Source organism: Glycine max, chromosome 9 (genome assembly GCF_000004515.6).
Source record: "Glycine max cultivar Williams 82 chromosome 9, Glycine_max_v4.0, whole genome shotgun sequence".
NCBI classification, from domain to species: Eukaryota; Viridiplantae; Streptophyta; class Magnoliopsida; order Fabales; family Fabaceae; genus Glycine; species Glycine max.
Genome location: NC_038245.2, coordinates 20,564,686 through 20,580,697, shown reverse-complemented (window position 1 = coordinate 20,580,697; position 16,012 = coordinate 20,564,686). Strand labels below are relative to the sequence as shown.

At 31.3% G+C, this 16,012-nt stretch overlaps 1 pseudogene; it reads right to left on the bottom strand.

The window, feature by feature from the left end:
* Positions 1–3,545: 3,545 nt before the first annotated feature.
* LOC100781462 (beta-amyrin synthase-like) overlaps positions 3,546–16,012 on the bottom strand; it is a 43,384-nt pseudogene continuing 30,917 nt past the window's right edge.

Below are 16,012 nucleotides of genomic sequence, written 5' to 3'. Positions count from 1 at the left end.
TTTTCTTTTAGGTTTAATTATTTTTTAGTCTTTGTAAGTTTATATATTTTTAATTTTGGTCCTTATAAGTTTTTTCTGTTCATTTTTAGTTTTTATAACTTTCTGTTTTTTTAACTTTAATTCCTGTAAATACAAACTTATGAGGTTAAAAATTAAAAAAATAAAATCTTAAATAAAATAATTGAAAAAGGCACAAATTACAGGAACTAGAAATGAAAAAACAATCTTACAATAATCAAAACTAAAAAAAAATACAAATTTATAAACACTGTAAATGAATAAAAAACTTACCGTAATCAAAATTGAAAAAAGCCAACTTAAATGAACTAAAAATATATTTCACTTTATTTCATATTATTACAATCTCTTTATTTTGTTTTTTGCATTATTATATTAGTAGAGTCATTGACTCACCCCAAATTGAATATCATCAAGTTGGTTTGATTTGGTTTATAAAATAATTGAAAAACTTGAACAAAATCAAATCGATTAACATTTTTCAATTTGAGTTTAAAAACTAGTATCTTCTATACCTGATATAACTTGGTCCTTGTCTACCTCTAATAAACAGAAATTAAAACATCACTATTAAAATATTATTTTTTATACTCACCGTGGTGGGCTCGATCTGAACAGCGACAGTGCTGATGACGGACATCGTTCTTTCTAAACTATGACCAACTCTTTTTGGGTCATATTCGTTGGTCATTTGAATGCGGCAGATCGTGTATTACTACAAGTCATTTGGAAATTTACTTACTTGGTCACAGTAAGAACGCATCGGAAATTCCTACTGTCCAAACTATCAACAGGCATCAATATCTTTTTCATTTTTTTAGTAAGGGTACTGTAGAAATTTTCTCTTTGCAAAATATAAAAATAAATTAATATTTTAATGAACAATATTCATTTTTATACTTCCTCGCGTGGACCACTTGGGCAACATCTTCACGGTAGAACTGGCCTTAGTAAAGGACAAAAGTGAAATAAATATTTGAACATCTTCACGGTAGAACTGGCCTTAGTAAAGGACAAAAGTGAAATAAATATTTGAATATTTTATTAAAAAGTGAAATAAATAAATATTTTATCAAAAAGTGAGAGCATTAATTAATTTAAATTTTTTAAAGACTAAAAATGCAGTCATTCTATAATAGAGGAAGTAAGAAAAAATATATTTTTCTTGGTGTTAAATATAAGAAAATTTTAATTAATTTTATCTTATTTAGTATTATTATTTTTAAAATATTTTTCATTTAATTGATGTGTTAGTTTCAATGATTTATTTTTATTATTCTTAATAATAAGTTTCAATAAAAAATAAATTAGAAAAAATATTTTTTCTTATTGAAATTGATATAATTAAATATAATAAATTGATTTTTTAATTAATATAAATTTGTTTTTTTCTTATATTAAGACCAGAGTAACATGTCTCTTAACTATAGTTGATTCTGTTCTTGGGAAGATAATTTCTTGGGAGTGGGATATTTATGATGGTATCAAATGTAGTCAAAGGCATGGACTGATTATATGGTTATGATGGGAGTCGTATTAGCATTTTTTTGTTGGAGATTTTCTTCCTACTTACCCATGTTAGTTTCTTTTTCCTTTCTTTCATTATTTTCTTCATACACCATCCATTTCATTTTTGTTCCCTTTTGGCCCAAGCTCCTTGTGGCTGGTTTGGTGGAAGTGCATTGTTGCAGTTATTCGTTGGCAGCTCGTGGTTGTCATCGTGATTGGTGTTCTGATGTAACGACAGAGGTATGTTTTTTCTGCAACTTCAATTCATTTGTGCTAATAAACATACAGATTTGTAATTCGTAAGAATCATGCAAATTGACAATCCGTATGATTCATACGGATTGGAGATTCGTATAAATCATACAATCTGTATGAATTATATGGATTACCAATCCGTATAATCTAAAATTTTTAATTGTTTTAAAAAATTTAATGTTTTTCTAATAAATTTAGTTATAGTTTTTTTATAATATTTGTGTAAATATTATTACATTAAGTAGATTTCTGTTTTTGGCCTTATTTCACCCATCATATCACATTTTTTTTTCATGGTGTTGCAACATGAAATATAAGGTAAACTAGGATTTGGGTTGTGTGGAAAGTTATTTAGATGCTACATTGATATTTATATGTTTATATATAGACAAAGATGGATCCAAAAGAATATTAAAGGGGAGTTAATTTTTTTTTATACACAATTATCTAATAAATTGTGAATTTGATGCAAATATTTACTATTAATTATGTGTAAAACTAGACATAAATTATGTTAACACTAACTTAATTAACACTCTATTTTGATATATCGACATACTTATGTAGTGTAGAAGATTTTAAAATAAATTTCAACATGAAAGTTGTTTAAAATAAATAGATTTATTTAATGTTTTGTTAAGATGGACAAAAATCAGTAGATATATGAAAACATAATGTTTGAAGAAGTTAATATGAATAAACACAATGGAGAGGAACCTGGTGTGTTTAAAAATATTGATTGTTTTGATGCCTTTAATACTTATCTGGTATTAATATGATTTTGTATTTTGTTAAAGTAAGTAAATAAATGTCTCTTGAAGACTAAACATGTATTATCTCTTTTATAGGTGTTTGTTACCCGTGATGATGTTTTGCATTGGGCTCACTCTATTGCGTATGATACTATTTTTGTGGCGGTGATAATGAGGTCTGACACAGATATTGAAAATAGAGGAAGAACCTCATATGTTTTAATTGGTTGTGAGAGGAGTGCAAAATATATGACATACAAGAAAGATTTAGTACGAACAGTTACTAGCATTAGAAAATGTGGGTGTCTCTTTAAGCTACGAGTGTAATCAGTGTTGAAAGGTGAATGATGGATGATGAAGTTAATATGTGAGAGTCATAACCATGCATTGGCTAAGTCATTAGTTGGGCATCCATATACTGACCGACTGACTAAGAATGAGAAGACTATTATTGGTGATATGACAAAGTCAATGATCAAACCAAAGAATATTCTTTTGACATCAAAGGAGCACAATGCCACCAGTTGTAAAATAATGAAACAACTATATAATGCAAGATATGCATACTATTCTTCTATAAGAGGCAGTAATAGTGAAATGCAACAACTAATAAAGCTTTTTGAATGCGATCAGTACATTGAAGGAGCAAGTTTATAATGTTGTTTGGGCTCTGAAACAATTTCGAGGTATTTTTTTGAGACGTGATGCAATCCCTCAAGTTATTGTTACCGATAGAGATTCAACATTGATGAATGTAGTGAAAATTGTTTCCCCTAAGTCAATCAACTTGTTGTGTCGGTTTCACATTGATAAGAATGTGAAGACAAAATGTAAAACCCTTATTGATCCAAAAAATGAATGAGATTATGTTTTGGAAGCATGAGGGAGTCTGGTTGATTGTTCTTTTGAGCAAGAGTTCGATGGTTGCCTTATGAAGTTTGAAATTGCTTGCTCACCATGGTGGATTGTCCAGTGTCTTGCGTCACATTTGCTACGATAAATGTCTCGTAGTCAGGCTAGGCGAACATACGCCTCTTTGCATTGCTCAATCTCATCTTTTGCTTCTTGTGTACTAATTTCAAGCAACTCAACTAACAAGTCCACAACATGGTCTTCATCAAGAGCATCGAAGGTATGAAAGACACCTGTAATAGGCAGATGTAACAAAGATGCCACATCATCGAGGGTTATAGTAACCTCTCCTATAGGTAGATGGAAACTACTACTTTTCTTGTGTCATGTTTCCACAAAAGAAGATAAAAGTCCCCTATCACCAGTGTCCAACAAACATGCAATTAGAGAACTTAATCTTGTAATAGTCACTATGCCTTCAATCTCAGGTGCAGGCCTTCCAAATTTCTCTACCTTCCTTCCATGAAAGGCCAACTTTAACTTAGTACCTTCATGAAAAAAAATTAAAATTAATTAGTTTAAGTAAAATGATAAATAGTTATTCAAATATTATATAATTGAACAAATAACTACCTCTCCTGCCCAAACTTTGTGTGCCACATGATAACCATATGACATCAACACTGTTATATCATAGGGTCCGCCTGGAAAACCCTCTGTATCAACATTGACATGATTTGTAATTGGCTCCTGAGGCTGCTCATGAACCTCGTCAGCAACATGATCCACATGGCCAACATCCTTAGCAAAAACTGCAACTACCCATTGTCTACGTGCAGATGTTGTTCGCCTTCAATGCTAAATCTTTTCTCCTTGCAGTTAGTAGCGTCGACATTTAGGGTTCGCGGTGGCAAAGACCAGAGGCACGCACGAAGCTATTGTTCAGATATACAGTAAGTTCAAATCTTCTTCCGTTTAGTGTTGATTTTGGGAGAGATCTTTTTTTTTTAAAATTTCATCCTCCCCCCTTCTTTTCCCCAAAATCTTTTAAACGTTCCTTCGGTCACCAGTATTGATGTTTGGGGTTTGTGGCGGCGGAGATCAAAGGCACTCACAAAGCTACTGTTCAAATACAATAACTTTAAATCTTCTTTCGTTTTAGTGTGTATTTTTGCAAATGATATTGAGTTCCTTTCTCAAGGGTCAAGTGTATTCTGAGTTCTGATAAGTTTTTTCCTTTCTTGATTAATTTCTTTCTATTTCTGTTTGTAAAAGCTTTTTTCTTTTACTTTTCTCTCTTGTTTTATTTCTGGGTAAACTAGAGAGATTGTTTTTAAAGTAATATGTGTTTCTTTGTTCATGTATGGTGTGTTGTTACATATGAAGGTTTTCTCAAGAAGCTGCCACGACCAGAAAAAATATTGATTAATGATGAATCTAAATTTGTCAGAAAGTCAACATTACCGATAAATTTCTCCAATGGATATAATTTTGTTGGAAATGTTAGAAAATGTCAATATTTCCAATGGAAATTTGCGATGGATTAAGTTTGTAAAAATTATGGACTTTTTTGGACGGATATTTCTGAAGAATTTTGAATATATTTTTTAATTATTTTTTGCAACAAATATTTACTGACATATATATTCGAAAATGTTTAGCATTACTGACAGATTTTTGTTGGTAACATTTTCTATCGGCAAAAAAAAATTTGTCGATAACTATAGGAACAACAAAATAGGCTCATTAAATATTGTTAAACACATAAGCTTATAAAAAATGACCTATTAAATTGTTAAACACATATGAATGATGTTTATATTTTTTCGTATCAAAACATCCTTCATTTTTTTAATTTGGAATTGTTGAAAGTAAATTCTTTATACAGTTATATATTTTATTTATGGTGCTCTAGTCTATCTTTATAAACATTTGACTCATGGGCAACCATACTAGGACACATCCCTTGGGAGGATTATTTTTTATATATAATCATTGGTTTTTTTATAGTAATAGATTTTTAGATATTTATATTTAAATTTAATGTATACAACTTTTATATGAATAGTGTTTAAATTTCTTTTTAAGTCAAAACATTTTATTTTTTCTAATTTAAAAGTATTAAAAATTATATTCGTAAACTATTGTTTATTCTACTTGCATTGCGTTAATCCATATTTATATCATTCCATAGCGCAAGTAATCTTACAAGAAAAAATCCGTTTGGGTGATTTTTTTTTTTATATATAATAATCATTGATTATTTTATGTCAAGAGATTCTTAGATATCAATATTTAAATGGTTAAAATATATTTTTTGTCTTCACAAATATGAAAATGTTTGAAATTTATCGTTGCAAAATTTTCAATACATTTTTTGACCTTACAAAATTGAAATGCATCATTTTTTGGCCTAGATGTAGGTTCGAGTAAATTCAAACCTACGATGATAACTTTTTACATTGGTTGTCCATTTAACCAATGCAAAAAACTATATAGTAGGTTCGGATGTTCACATCTTACGCTGAGCCAATAAAACAATAGATTTCAATTTTGTGAAGACGAAAAAAGTATTAAAATTTTTACAGGGATGAATTTCAAACATTTCCATATTTATGAGAACGAAAAATATGTTTTACCTTATTTAAATTTAATATATACAACTTTTAAATGAATGATGTTTATATTTTTTTCATATGAAAACACCCTTCATTTTTTTTTAATTTAGAAGTTTTAAAACTTATATTTTTTTGTACAATTGTGTATTCTATTTATGTTGTCACAATCCATTTTATATTCATCTCTTATATGGTAACCATACTAGGGAAAATCTGTTGGGATGATTAACTATTTTTTTTTATAAATGACTCTTAAATAATTTATATTTAAATTTAATTTATAAAAATTTTATATAAATGATATTTATACTTCTTTTTCTTTTGTCAAAACATCCTTCAATTTTTTTAATATATGAAAGTATACGAAATTATATTTTAAAACAAATATATATTCTATTTATGTTGCGCTTATCCATATTTATATTCATTCGTTGCACATGTAATCATACTACGATAAATCCATTTGGATGATTATATTAGATCTGTATAAATAGCATGAATTAAATAATTCATATTTTTAGGTATTTATGTATTTTGATGATTATATTAGGCCCATATAAATTTGTAACATCATTTATACAATTTTTATATGAATGATTTTAAATTTCTTTTTATATCCAAATTCACACCCTTCATATTTTTAATTTGAAAATATAATTGTTCTATTTATGTTTCATTAATTCATCTTTACATCTATTTGTCATATGGGCAACATAATAATACAATTTTATTGGAATGAGTTTTTATTTATTTATTATAATCATAGGTTTTTTGATGTAAAGTGTTTCTTAGATATTTATATTTAATTTTAATTTATACATCTTTTATATAAATGATGTTTATATTTTTTTAATTTGAATGTTTAAAAGATTATATTATTGAAAAATTATATATTCTATTTATTTTGCGCTCATTGGTTTTTATATTCATCCGTCGTGTTAAAACTGGACAATCCATTCATCTCTAAGTTTTGATGAAAACAACTATATAAATTTGTGATGACTTAAAAGTGTAAGTGTATATGACTTGTTAGAGGAAGCAAACATGGTAAGAAGTATCTTATCCTCAGTATTCATCCAACATAACTCATTGAAATTTTTCTTATTTACACTAGTCGTTCAATTGAATCCAAATGCTTAATCAAGTATTTGATTCAATAAGTACAATTCATTTGTCCCATGTTATAAAAATCCATTTAAAAGGAACATATCTGATAAGCGATCTTATCTTTTCTTTTATATATGTCTAAAAGTTGTATTGAGATATGAATGATAGATTTAGAAAGTATTGATCTAGGATCAATCCCGATGCACATTATTTGTCATTAGCTGGAATTAGAGAATCAAAGCTTGACAATAGTCAAATTTTGAATGCTCAAGATATTACATTGATATGTTTATCTCTGAGTATAAATAATGCATCAAGGCTTCACAAAAGAATAATGAATGATTGATCAAAAAGACCATACTCAAGTTCAAAGATAGATGATCAATATGCTCTATGCAACCCTTTATTTTTTATTTTCGTAGTACAAAGTATGTTGATGCAAAAAATTTAAGTAATAATTAAGAAAAAATACCATTGATTAGTTAAAATCAATTAAAAGCATATCACCATAAATTTAACAATACTCACCTGAAGTGATAATCTGACATTGATTGTATCATATAATTTTACTGGTTCTAATTTTTTTCCCACAATTTCTTGTGGCAACATTGATAAAAATAAATAATACTGAAATATAGGATAGTTAATTAGTTAGGCAAACATAAATATGATATTGTTCATGAAGTTTATTGACAAATTAAGATATTTGTCACCAAAGTAATTAGTTACCTTCAAAGCTTCACAAGTAGAATCAGAAACTTGTCATCCATGGTCTTTATCAGAAAAGGTTCACGACCCTTTAGAAATGTGGCGGTACATAATCTAAAAATCTCCAGAAGGATTGTCTGTGATCTATGAAATTAGAATATCAATTCAGTTTTGCTTGATAAGGCTAGAACACATATTGCTATTAACCTATTAAATATTAAATAATTTTTTTCCTAATTTTATTGTTATAATTTTAATGGTTACAATTAATATGTAACTTGATTACGTAATTAGTAACTTGGAATTCATTTAGTTGGTTAAGTCATTATATAAACAATAAGAACTATTGGTCCAAAATAATTTATTAGATGAATTGTGTATAATTTAGATGTAGTTCAAATAACGTTCATTTTTGGCTCTTGACTTGGGAAGGAAATTGAGATTTTATTGTATAGTTATCATGAGTGTAGGACCAAATTCCTCAATTAGGTTAGTAGCAAGCAAATGTCCCATGTTTGACTACCAAAACTCTACATTATATAGGCGAGTTAATTAATATATTTATATAAAAAGTTATCATTATTTTTTATAGTTACTAGTTATTATTATTGATTATAATAATATGATATTAATTAATTTGTACTCAAATACGACAATGTTTGTATTGAAAAAAAAAGACAATCCAATATATATACCTGCATGGTCATTCCATCTTCTGAAACCCATAAGTAATCAAGGATCCTTGCAAGATACTTTTTAAAAGCATCCCCTTTTGAATCTTCCCCCCAACAAGCAAGCACACATAAAACCTGAAATTTATAAACATGTTAATGACATATTTGAATGCATTTCTTTTGTAGAGAAAATTAAAAAGTTATATTTATTTCAATCAATGCATACTATATATGTGTGTGCGTGCTTTAGTATTTATATGATATGCCTGCCTTTTCTACGCACCCAATATCTATATATGGACTATTTTCATCTTCATAATGAATATGCTTTATTGTTAATTGAAGTGCCTTTTTTGTAACTCGCTTGTTCAAAGGTCAACATGTAAGAAATAGTTCAACGAATACATATAAACTATCTCATATTAGATCTTGTATCAAAGGATCATGATAATAAAGATCTTCCTGTGATGCATAAGTGCAATCAATTATCCTTTGGTCATTAAGACTTTATATATATATATATATATATATATATATATATATATATATATATACATTGTAATTAAATTAGATTCCATTGCATTTAGTAAGGTCTTTTAAAATGGTTTTTTTATATTAAAATTAATTATGTTTATATATGTTCTTTTGAATATTAAATTACTTTTTTCTCTTCGAATCTTTTTTTTTTAAAAATATTTGACTTGAATTAATTATGTAAATTTTTTCCATAATTTTAATAGATAATTTTTAAAATTTTAATTTTAATTCTGTACATTTGTGACGTGCTTTCTTCCAACTATTTCGGTCATATGGATGAATAAAGAGTTCTTCCCTCACGTTTAGGATTAATGGCGTGATTGGACTTGCAAATTTCTTCCCATATGAGTAAGACATAGACATGTACATCTTAGCTGCAATTTGCTGTGAAAAAGAGATACAATAACTACACAATTTAAGAATTGAATATTGTATATTACATTTGGTTCTTTTTATAAGAAATAACTGATTGTTTATTTTATACTATAACTTGTTTCTTATAAAAGATCAAATGTAGTATTTATTAATTTAATCACGTATTGTTTCATACAAAGGAACAAGTCAAAATTAATTAATTCAACCTAGATGAAGAGGGACAAAAGTAGGAAGGATCCACAATTCAAGAGGCATTGGGTTGCTTCCTCTCCAATCAACTACACCAAGTATTTGTTAGTATAAGATTATTTGAATTAGCACTCTATACACATATTTATGTTTGTGTTTTTAAATTTTATATATAAATACATACGAAAAACCAAAAATTTCCCCCCTAAGGCATAAGTGTTACACCATCGTGATCATGAATCCACTTTCTTGCTTTAGCAGTATTGTTATGACTGCCATTAGGTCCTTCTCCAAGAAATTGCATACATGTGTAATTAAGTGTAGTACAAAATATAGCGCACAACTACAAAAAGAAGCTTCTACATCGGTTGAAAACATGTATCTACGACGGGCCCCACACCGTCTTTGTTCCAGATGTCGTTGTATGTCGACAACAACGACATCGATCATAATAGGACCCGTCTTTGTAATGTCAGAATACAACGTCAGTGCCTATATAACAACAGACGTTATAAAAAATGATTCGACGACGCACATGTTGAACAACCCGTCGTTGTTGGGGTCCATTTCAACGTCGGGTACGCGAAGACCCGTCGTTGTTGTGGTCCATTTCAACGTCAGGTACGCCGAACACCCGTATTTGTTGGGTTTCCTTTCAACATCGGTGGCGGGCTCACCACCAACGTTGTTTGACAGTATGTCAACGTCGGTGGTGAGCACACCGTCGTTGTTCTTTGAAGTTTCAACGACGGTGACCCGTGCACCCATCGTTGTTGGTAAATAAACCTATAAAGACGGGTTTTGATAAGGACCGTCGTTGAAGTAGTTTCCCTGCTCACAAAATTTGGGTTATACCATTCAAATTTCAAAACACAAAGATACATTTATATACAACAAACATATATAAATAGATAGATAGATAAATAACACAATCATGCATCAACCAAAACAAAAGGGATATCGATGGTGACACTCACAGTGAGAATGTTATAGGTGCTTCAAAGTTCATCAAACCCTTTCATGCATGCATTGTTTATATATATGAAATAAAACAAAACCAAAAAAGGTATATACATATATATATAATTACCACTCGAGCCAATAAGCAAAGGGAGCAATGGACACAATAGCAAAGAGTTGTCGATAAGCAACAAGGACAAGAGGGCTCATTCCAGATTCTATTGCAAGAATTGAAGTAATGTTCATCACTGCATAGACCAATTGCACAAGAACCATTAAGAGGAACACAACTAGACAAGCACCCATATTAATTCTCTCTTTCTCACCCCTCAGTCTTAATTTGAACTTTGGAGAGAGTGTTGTATGTGATGAATGAAATGCATGAGAGATAGTATGTGTACATATAAAGAGGAGCCGTGAACAACTTGTGTGAAGTAAGAGACAAATTAAAGAAACGGTGACAACAATAGCTGCAATTGATCTTTTTTTAATTTTATTTTTACACAAAAGAAACGGTTTCCATGTATTTCTTGCGGGGTTTGGTAGCTTTCAATATTCATTAGAGTGATGAAGTAACTTATAACTAGTTGATTCCAGTCATGTGTATGTCAACAAAATTTAATGATGCTTCTGATAGAAAACAAGGCAGCAAGTAGGGTTCACCGCAAATATTGAGAAGATAGATAGAACATACCTGTATACAGCTGCGTTGAACCATTGCTATTCATAGAAATTGTTACTAGTCTTCTGTCTTGGCCTAAAGATCAAATTTGCATCCTTTCAGGCCAATCAGAATTTAACCTTCGTGCAAAATCTTCCACTTCCCTACAAGAAAAGAAACAAAGTCATCAAATGCAACATAAAAGACAAAACAATAAAATAAACCACTCAACAATTAGCTGACAAGATTATCCTCTTTCATAGGTTATATTTTGATATGACCATTCCACAAGTTGTCAACTAAAATTAAATAAATGAATGAACTACTACATAAGACAAATGCAGCACGCTCAACACTGAATTCAATTAAGCAAGAATCCTCTTGATTAATAATAATTTTAATGGAATGCAATCAATGAAACATGCACTAAACCAGTCAGGAAGATTCTGCATTTCATCAAATGATGATATTAATTGCATGCAGCATTCAAAATTTGAGAATTTCACCCAACTGCTTTAGCACTAATTACCTGAGCATCTGACAAACTCCTCAAGAACTCTCTTTAATCATAATTTTCATCCCCTGGTCGCCTTCCCTTGGCATCCCTGCAATCTCTGTACCAATACCATATAAAACAGATAGCTTCATAAAAATGATAATATAAACCAAAATATAATTAGACTGAAAAAGTGACACTAATAGTTGATATAATGTATGCGTAGCTGATCAATTCAACAATTCATGTAAGCCTAGCTGATCAAATTTTAGAAGTAGAACATTTGAGTATAATGTATTAACTTCAATCCTCAAACAAGGAGGAAACACACCTCTTCAATGCTTGTGCTGCTAGTCATTTTGCTGCTAGTGAACTTTAGGAGCGGAATCAAAGCAAAAGCAAGGTCAAATGATAATATCATATGCTCAAATGATAAAATCACTTATTAGAACAATCTTGTGGTAGATAATCCACATGTTGAATAACTAGTCTTGAACCCAAATTTAGGTATATAATAAACAAACAAGAACAAAAGATTATCTCAATTACCTTCGAAATAACTTGTGAGGCAGATTCAACCAAAATCTCCAGCCCCAAGGTAGCCATCACTCATGCGAAAACAATGATACCCTGCACAGGAAATCTTATTAGTTATTAGCATGTACCTCTACCAAGCAACCATCCAATGACTGTGGACACTTCATTCGTTCACTTAACTGCTGCAGTGGCAAGCTTGGTGGTACAACATCTGCACTAAATTGTTGCTGTGGTAATCAAATGCAGATGCAATTGCAGTAGAAGGGGGTAATGACAATATATTACTACTATTATATCAAATTCAGTAGGTAATACTAACAACAGAAAAACACGACGTTTGGCCGCATCACCATTATAGGAATTGTGAATGGCCACTGTATTAGTAGCATGACTGAAAATAAGATAGATGCTGTGTAAAATAACAAAACAATTGTCTCAAATACAGGAAAAAAGAATACTCCTAAGCCATCATTAGCCGTTTTTACTTATTGTTGTCTTTAAAAAAAATGTTGCCCATTTCTTTCGAATTGTGGTGATGTTGTCGATGTCTAACGGTGTCTCATCAGCAAACCACTGCAAGTATTCATATTTTAAAGTTAGTACTGCAAATATAAAAATTCAGTTCCAATTGCATTGAAGTTTATGCATACCATTGACCAGTCACTCTTTATGTCGCTGGTTATGATGTTCCACATCCAATGCATTATGTAATATCCACATTCATAACATCCGGTTTGAATGTGACTCTACATATGGAAAAAATTTGAATATCGTATACATTACATAATTACATGACTTAACTAGACAACAATAACGCATGGTACATAGCTGACTTACCTTAACTTCAATCCACTTAGGTACAACTGCCTTAGTTTCAGGAGACAAGGTCGTCTTCAATTTCGTCATTACACTGGTTTTAAAAAAGCACATCAACGCATATAGAACAACATGTCAACCAATAATGACCATTAAAGAAGGCTTGTAAAAAGTTATATGGTATGAGATAACCTATTAATTGTAGCTTTGATATGCATATCGGGTTTCCTACGCAATGAACACAACCAAACAACAACATGTTGCCTAGGACACAAAAGTACGAGCTGCCAATGTGCCCTGCATGTCATGCACATTAGATACGTATACACCCAAACATCATTTGAAGTATGTTTGTTAAATAGCACTTACTGATGGAAGTAAGGTCCAATGTACACCTCTCGGTCAGATTCCTTAAGCCATCTTTCAAGATATTGTTGGCATTCGCTGCGTGTATCCTTTGAACAAACCAACGACTGTGGCTCAAGGAATGCATACATGGAACCTTGATTGAATATCTGACTCCACTCATGCATATACCTATTCACATGATTTGAAAGTATTGTACTGGATCATGATATAGAATGAATGAGGAACAAATAAATGAAGGATTTCACTTACATTAACCATAATTGTAAGACAGATATGTTAAGACTTTTGTCTCCTGCTATTATTTCACTAACATCTGAATATGTTATGAATATCGATGTAGGTGCATCTACAATTCCAAAGCAACTCCCATCAAAGTTGATTTCAACTGGCTTGTCGTAAATATCGAAATTGTACTTTATCAATCCATGCAACGGATCATCTGCGTCCACATTAGCCGGCTTTGGCACATGTGCATCCTTGTTGTGCGGAATACTTTCTGGATCCTACATGGTTAATGAAAGTGGGTGAGTATTAGTAGTGTAATCTATGAATGTTTTACTTTAGGTATGTCAAATCAAACATTTTACCTCATCTAATACAGCTTTCACAAGGTGTGTGGGCCAAGCTACAAATGTATCGACGACCTGCTTCACATATTGTATTTCTGAGGTGGCATAGGGGACCTCAGCCTCAGGATCGATAACTGTTTCTACACTTACCCTGACCACATCATCTGCATATGCCACTATGTGTATGATTGAATCCCCCTCCATTATTTTCCCCATGGCCACCAACCTTAGTGTACCATCCTTACGCTGCACATAGAGTCCCATCAATGGTATGACATCAACATGATGTTCCTATGAAGCCTGGACATTGATAACAACATTACTTCCCTTAGTGCTGACACGCGCACCTAATTGTTGTATGTCCGGCTGAATTTGGAGTGACTCTGGGGATCCTTTATTTGACAACTCTTTTTTAATAGCCTCTTTCAATGCATTGGTCATTATTTCCAAGCTCCTTTTATTTTCCTCTTCTAGCTGAGTCCTCAATTCTTCCCTAATCTGACCAGTCATGTCTTCCCTAAGCCTTGCAACAATTTCATCTAGTTGTTGTTGGCTGATGGATGTGGACGAGCTGCTGCATGTCCTTGATGCCCTTCCGTAGTACTTAGTAATAGTCACACCTGAGCCTGTTGCCCGAATGCGACCCCCATGGTCAGGTCGCCCAATGGAAGTGTTCAGTATGTCTTGCCGACCATGGGGTACAAACGAACCCTACGTTACCTGCTCTTCTAAGGAGTCCTACACAAAACAAGTGACACAAAAATACACAACGTGCAGTCATTGTCATTACAAAATACTTAAACATATGAACATTGCAACATATTGGTGAACTTACTATTTTATCTGCAATTTCCTGTGCGGACTCAGATGTCATATTGCCAACAGCCCTGGTCCGAGCAACCTTCCACTTAACATGTCTTTTTATTGGAGATGGGGGTTCATCAAGACTTGCTGAATTTTCACTCAACAATGCTTCCTCTTGTATCCTTTTTCGTTTCTCGTCTAACAATTTCTTCTCAAGCAAATCATATCCCCCACGTGAAAGTACGTGAGGGCAGTCGTTGTGTTTATGAATTGATTGTGCTCGTTTCCTAATACCCTGTAATGTGACATACATAATTGTGGAAACTTTTTTCAAATTAAAATAATCAAATTGGTAAAAAAATATTCATTTGAAGTTACGATAGACAGATTCAACTAACCTCCCAGTTAGGTGTGAGCCGGGTTTCTTCAAATTGTTTCCACGCTTCAGGATCTAGTCCATATTTTGTCACAACATCCTGCGTTTGTTGACCTTCACTCTTAGCAAACACAAATTTGCTAGTCAATGTGGACTTAAATTGCCGCCATCTCGTCGCTACTGTTGACATAACCTTCGTCTTCACCTTCGTAGCTTCTGCGATATCAAACTTTGCCTACATAAATACATTAGTCAAAATAAAGGGTTAAAAGCAGCCAAATGTATATCATTATATAATACTAGCAATCAACAAGTAGTCAATGACAATGTTCTGCCACAATACCCCCAGTAAAGCAAAAGCATGCAATCAGCATATAATGTAAGTTTAGCATGCAATCACAGCCTTCAAATTTAACATCGAAATTGAAGAAATAATAAATGAAAAAAAACTTTATGTCAAACTGAAAACAGTTATTGCCTTAAAGTATGAGTTCCTAGAAAAACTTGTTTTCATGGTTTGTTAAGAACATGCTTCAGCCTTGGCAGAAATTGTCAAAACTTTAGCCAATAGTCTGTATGATCCCAACGATAGATAATAGTTAAATAAACCCACTGCTTAATCTTCAACACCGTTCAAATGACAAATGACAAAAATTATCTTTTTTAATGTCTGATTTAGAAGCTATTAGCACGGCAAGACCGACGAAGATAAAGGGATCTTATACCAAAATTCATATCTAACTTTCCCATTTGAAGATCGTGCTTTTTAAAACAAGTCCACTTATTAGGCAGGGAAACAAGAAGATCGTGCAAGTCATACACCATATACT